At 47.3% G+C, this 6,000-nt stretch overlaps 1 protein-coding gene across 12 annotated transcripts in view; it reads right to left on the reverse strand.

Moving 5' to 3' along the window:
• Window positions 1-5,483, reverse strand: part of RGS12 (regulator of G protein signaling 12) — a 186,314-nt gene extending 180,831 nt beyond the window's left edge. For 8 of the 12 annotated variants that reach the window (XM_037898160.2, XM_043544726.1, XM_037898161.2 and 5 more), the window contains exon 1: window positions 5,188-5,371. The gene's annotated coding sequence lies outside the window, so the exon portion shown is untranslated. Of the gene's footprint in view, window positions 1-4,212; window positions 4,248-5,187 lie in introns of all 12 variants that reach the window. The other 4 variants (XM_043544727.1, XM_037898157.2, XM_037898156.2 and 1 more) reach the window with 3 other exon arrangements.
• Between the last annotated feature and the right edge of the window lie 517 nt (window positions 5,484-6,000).

The following is a 6,000-nucleotide window of genomic DNA, read 5'->3' on the forward strand; positions in this document are numbered from 1 at the left end:
TAAGTAGGATGACATGGTTGCTATAAAAATAACCACTCACTGAACGCCAAGATACCTGCAGAGGAGATTCCCTAACATTTTCCAAAATGCTAGTGGGGGTTATGCATGCATGTTAAGAGCAAAACAGGCCCATTAATTAAATACTCTTTGGAAAACATAAATGGTAATATGATCCCATGCAAAAAAGTATAATTTTATGACATTTCCATATCTCTGTTAAGGGTTAATAACAATAAAAAGTTACTACTGTAATTTGATAAAAGGTTTCACAGATTGTATTGACATTGGAATATTTTTTTCAGCTTAGTAAATGAGACTGCATATGGTGTTTTATTACCTTGAAAACTTTGTATCACCTTACAGAAAGAAACATTTCCTTGTGTACACAGGGACTAAATGCAGCTGTTACAGGAGGGCAGGGGTTCTCAAACTTCATTGCACCGTGACTGCACGACCTCAGGAGGGGGGACCGAAGCCTGAGCCCACCCGAGCCCCACTTCCCCGGGTGGGGGCGGCAACACGTAGGGCTAAAATCAGGCTTCAGCTTCGGGTGGTGGGGCTCAGGCTTCGGCCCTGGGCCCCAGCAAGTCTAAGCCAGCCTGGCAACCCCATTAAAATGGAGTACCGACCCACTTTGGGGTTCCAACCCACAGTCTGAGAATCGTTACAGCAGTGTAAATCCACTGAAGTTAGTTTACACCAGCATAACAAAGCAAGAATTTGCCTCATAAACCACATTGTCCTTGTTGCTGAACTACAAAATGGCATACTGAATCAGAAGTAAAACTTGCAAGTTCTCTGACACCATACATTCTTGCGTACATTTGTGATCAACCAGCTGTGAGATCCAAGGCACAACATAGCATAAATAGAGACAGAATCTGGTTTGCAATTGTCCTTGGGCTGTACCTGTCTCCTACAAACATTAAATTTCCTCAAACAGCTATTTTTGCATTTTCACTGTAGTTTGCCAGCTGTCTGCATTTCCACTGAGGCTTTCCTGCCATTTCTCAAACTCTCTATTGTGGGGCGGGAGGAACTGTCTTATTTCATGCATCTGCTCCTATTAACCCACGACAATAAAAAAAAGCACAAATAGAAACAGGAGATATATTCAGAAATTAATTTAAGAAATAGCTCCAGTGGGCCAAGAGGGAGTATGTGAAAATTAGGACTATAGGGCTGAGTATTCAGCTCATCTTGAAAGTTTGTTACCCATGCAACCATACAATTGATTGTTTGTCTGTCACGGGAAAAGAAGAGGACGGGGGAAACTGCTGAGGTAACGTCTTCCCTAGTTGTTATTTTCCACCCCTACTCCAGGTTATAGACATTTTTTTTTCTGTCCAAGAACTGGACAGGACTCTAAAGTACATCAATGCAGAACTGCCTCTGTTGAGTAACAGGCAGCACTCCTTTCCCCAAGTATGCCTCCACAGAGCTTTCATAAATCAAAACTTTTTTTATTAAGTGCTGAAATGTGGCATATTTACAGCCAAATGACACAACTGAAGGAAACTGTGATAGCAAAAACACCAGCAGACCCTCAGCAAAAATTATTTGAGTGGGCACCACCAGAATTAATGGGTGTGTGTGTGTGTGTGTGTTCTTGCTCTAAATTTGTGTTCATTAACTTGGTTCTTGTGAAAGGTACTGGTACAGCAAAGACAGCAGCTTTTCCACACTGCACGGCCAATATACCAATTCTATTTTGTAGGAACAATTTGCAGGAGTGAGAATTCCTTTAGTTTCCACATTTATTAAATCTTTGGCCTCTTTTCCAGGAATGACAACAATGGTGCCACTAACGGTGGCATTTTTTGCTTTGTGGACAGTGGGTCATTGTGAACTGGATTGAGATAGTAGTGAACATTCTTACTTAAAAATACTTACTGCTTATATCTGTATCAGAAGGAATTGCTTTGCCAGAATATAGTTAAGTAGTGGAGGTATACCTCAAAAATTAGTAGAAGTTAGTTTGGTTTCTCCTCAAGAGCAGGCATGAGGAAGGCAATCTTTCCCTAAGGACCTTATCTGAGTGTGCGATCAAAGTGCAAAAGGAAATTTATATGTGCTTTGTAGATTCTGAGAAGGCATTTGATAAAATCCAATACAACAAGATGATACATATTCTTGAAGAATATTGACTTTCAAGATACACAATTAATAAAAAGCCTATATTGGAGACAGAAAGCAGCAATCTGAATGAACTATGCACTATCAAAGCATGGCAGCATTGAGAAAGAATGCAACCTTGGTGTACACCTATCTCCGCAGTTATTTAACATATGTAGACGTTATAATGAGGAAAAGTTTAGAAGACACCCAACTAGGACATACAGGCCAATGACATATACATTAATAACATAAGATACATCAGTGACCTAGTTTGCATTGCTTAGACCAGTGATACTCAGACTGAGGCTCAGGAGCCGCAAGTGGCTCTTTAATGTGTCTCCTGCAGATCTCTGTAGCACATATTAAACCACTGTGTGTTTTAATTATTAACCAACCTAAGAGTGCAGCGGGTCTCCGTGCACTGCCTGCGCCCGCAAGCACTGCCCCCGGAGCTCCCATTGGCCGCTTTCTGGCCAATGGGAGCTGTGAGGACAGTGCAGGGGGGGAGCAGTGCATGGAGCCACCTCCCCCCTACCCCGGGGTGCGCACAGAAGTACCAGCAGCAGCCTGCCTGAGCGCCCCGCTGTGCCGCAGGACTTTTAGAGGTCCGGACTCGGAGATCACAAGGGGGAAGAGGAGGCCGGACAGAAATGTTAGTCATGGCGGACCGGAGAGAAATGTTAGATGGGCCGCATCCGGCCTACAGGCCATATTTTGCCCACCCTTTATATAGAGAGAGAGAGTAAATGAAACAATGAATTCATACTGCCGTGGTTCATTGGGTAATTTTTATCGCTAATTTGGCTCCGGAGCCAATGAGATCTGAGTAGCACTGGCTGAGTCTAAGGAAGAACTTCAGAACATGCTTATTGCTGCAAACAATGTCAGCAAGAAATATGGAGTGAGGATCGACATTAGGAAGACAGAAAGTATGATAATAAACAAACACAGAGACCAGAGGCACCAACTTTCTAATTTCCCCAGGGGTGCTCAACCCCTGCTCCGCCCCAGGCCCCGCCCCCACTCAACCCCTTCCCCCAAGACCCCACCCTGCCCCACCTCTTTCCACCTCCACTCCACCCCCACCCCTTCCCACCCCACCCTTGTCCGCCTCTTCCTGCTCCTTCTCCTCCCTCTTCCCCCCTCCCCAGCATCTCCAGCCCACCACTGAACAGCTGATCCTCAGCAGACAGGAGGCGCTGGGGGGGGCGGAGGGGTAGGAGCTGATCGGCAGGGCTGTCAGTGGGTGCTGAGCATCCACTATTTTGTTTCCATGGGTGTTCCCGCCCCGAAGCATCCAGGGAGTTGGCACCTATGACAGAGATACACAAGACAGGCAACACCTATTACTTGATGGTTGAGAGGTGAAATAAGTGTAGGGAGTCTAACAACACTAAACGGAAGATGTGATGAAGAAATCAAAAGAAGGATACAGTTTGCAAAAGTATTCAACAACTTCCAAAGACTTCTGTGTTATCAAAAATTAAAACTCCATATATCCTCACTAAATTGCTACGGTGCTATCTACAGTCAATTCTCCTGTATGGAGACACATAAGAAGGACACTGAGAGAAGACTCAAAGCATCCAAGCTTTGATGTTATAGATGAAAGTTACAAATTATCTGGAAAACTATGAATGAAGCAGTGATGAGAAGGATGAGTTTTAAAAGAGCTCAATTACCTAAGACCCGAGGTCAGGAGTTCTCAAACTTCAGTGCACTGCAACCCGCTACTGACAACAAAAATTACTGCATGATCCCAGGAGGGGGGACCAAAGCCTGAGCCCTGCCACCCCGGGCAGAGCTTTGGGAGGGGTGGGGGGGGTAAAGGTCAAGGATTTCAGCCCCAGTGGGGGACCTGTAATCTGAGCCCCGCCACCCAGGGCTGAAACTGAGTTCTGAGCCCCACCACCCAAGTAAGTGGGGCTTTGGCCCCTGCCCCCAGCAAGTCTAATGCCAGCCCTAGCAACCCCATTAAAATGGGGTCATGACCCACCTTGGGGTCTGACCCACAGTTTGAGAACTGCTGCCCTAGGTAAAAGAATAACATCTTTTTGTGGACACAAAAAGTTCACCGATCACAGAGCGACTCACCTCCAGCACTCACATCAGAAAAGAGTGCAGGCAAACTAGGAAGAGGAAGAAAAGAGAGCCAGTTATATCAGAAATATCTTCAGATGAACTGGTATCCAAAGGAAAGTATCCTCTCAGGAATAAACATATTCATAATATTTTTTAATAAACTGGGAATCTAAATCCTGCCACTGCTACCAACTCCTTGTGTGCCCTTGGGCAAGTCACCTAACCTCTCTCCCTCATTTTCCCCCATCTGTAAAAATGGAATCATACATATTCACTTTCCAGAGGTATCAGGAGGATTAGTAGATGTAAAATACTTTGAACACAAATAGTGCTACACAATTTCCAAGTATTATTATCAGTAATGTGCAGAGGCTTTGGTTTATAAATCATTTTCCTAAAGGAGCATCAATCACAGCAGTAACCTTTCTGTGCCTCTGCAAAGTGGAGATAATAGCGTTTCCCCACCTCACAAGAGTACTGAAGTAAACTCATTAACAGGGCAGGCAGATACAACAGCGAGTGGGGTCAGGTAGCTGTTAGAGAGTTGGGGGACCAGGAGCAGTTTACTGTACCCCCTCCCCCAGCCAAGCAACTGTTGCACGCTACTCTCCAAACACGTTACACGTTAACCACCTTATCGAAGCAGCCTCAGCCTCCCTGGAGGGTGAAGCCGCTGGGATTGGGAGGGAAAAGCAGCACTCGGGTCGGTTGGGAGCGTTTGAAAAGCAAGCAGTAAAATCGGGAGCCCAACAAACAAATCCCCACCCCCCTGCAAAGCCCAGCTTGTAACGGAACCACTCCCCGCCACACACACACACTGCAGCGCTCGGGGTGTCTAACTTCTGCACGCTACCCCCCTCCCCCGATTCCCCTCAGGTCTCTCCCCTCCCCCACTTTACTCCTTCCACCCCCCGTCTCGAGTAGGGTCCCGCGCACACAGTCGGTTTGGTCGGGGGGGAAGGGAGCACGGCTCTCAGACCCACTCACCTCCGTTCCCCAGGACTCCAGCGCCTCACCGAGTCACCAGCTCGCCACCGGTCACCGGGGCGACGGGCGCCTGTCTCCACCACCCAGCACCTCGGCCACTGGCTGCAGGGAGCTGTCAGTCACTCACCCGGCAAGACTGGCGGTCGGGTTCCCCACCAGAGAGGAGAGACAATACAAAGAACCGGGAACTACAGCTCCCAGCATGCACCGTTGCCAGTCCGCCACCGCCTACCGCCTTGGGCCGCTGCGCGTTGCATGCCGGAAGCTGTAGTTTTCTTCTTGCTCCAACGCCTCACAAGGGCGCGGTGGGCAGCGCACAAGTCTTCAGCGTGGGGACTAGAGCGTGCCCATCCTCCACCGGCGGAGTTATAATACGCATGCGCAGACCCCCCCGAGGGGCGCGAGGCTGGGATCTGGGGCAGTCGTTGCGGCTCGAGGTGCGCGGCCGGTAGCCGGCGGGGGCTATGGGGGGGAGAGAGGGCGCTCTCAGGATAACAGGGGCTGGAAGTTCGTAAAGTCAGGAGCGTGAGGCGTGTACGAGGCAGGCAGGGCTAGGCGGACAATTTTTCGCTTTAAAGCAGATTTTATTTAAAACAAATACATTTACTTTTAAAAATACACCCTATTTAAAATTAAATGTGAATTTATGACAATCTGAGTTCAGGACTCAGTTTCCTGTAATCCATGAAAATCCTTAACAATATATACAAAAAATATTAAGCCATACATGTTTGGAGCTCCAGGTTCTAGTTTTAAAGAAAGTGGAAATACTGAACTCCTGGAAGCCCCTGAAGCCAGTCTGTTGAAGTGCTT

Source organism: Chelonia mydas, chromosome 4 (assembly GCF_015237465.2).
Source record: "Chelonia mydas isolate rCheMyd1 chromosome 4, rCheMyd1.pri.v2, whole genome shotgun sequence".
In the NCBI taxonomy this organism is placed as follows: domain Eukaryota; kingdom Metazoa; phylum Chordata; order Testudines; family Cheloniidae; genus Chelonia; species Chelonia mydas.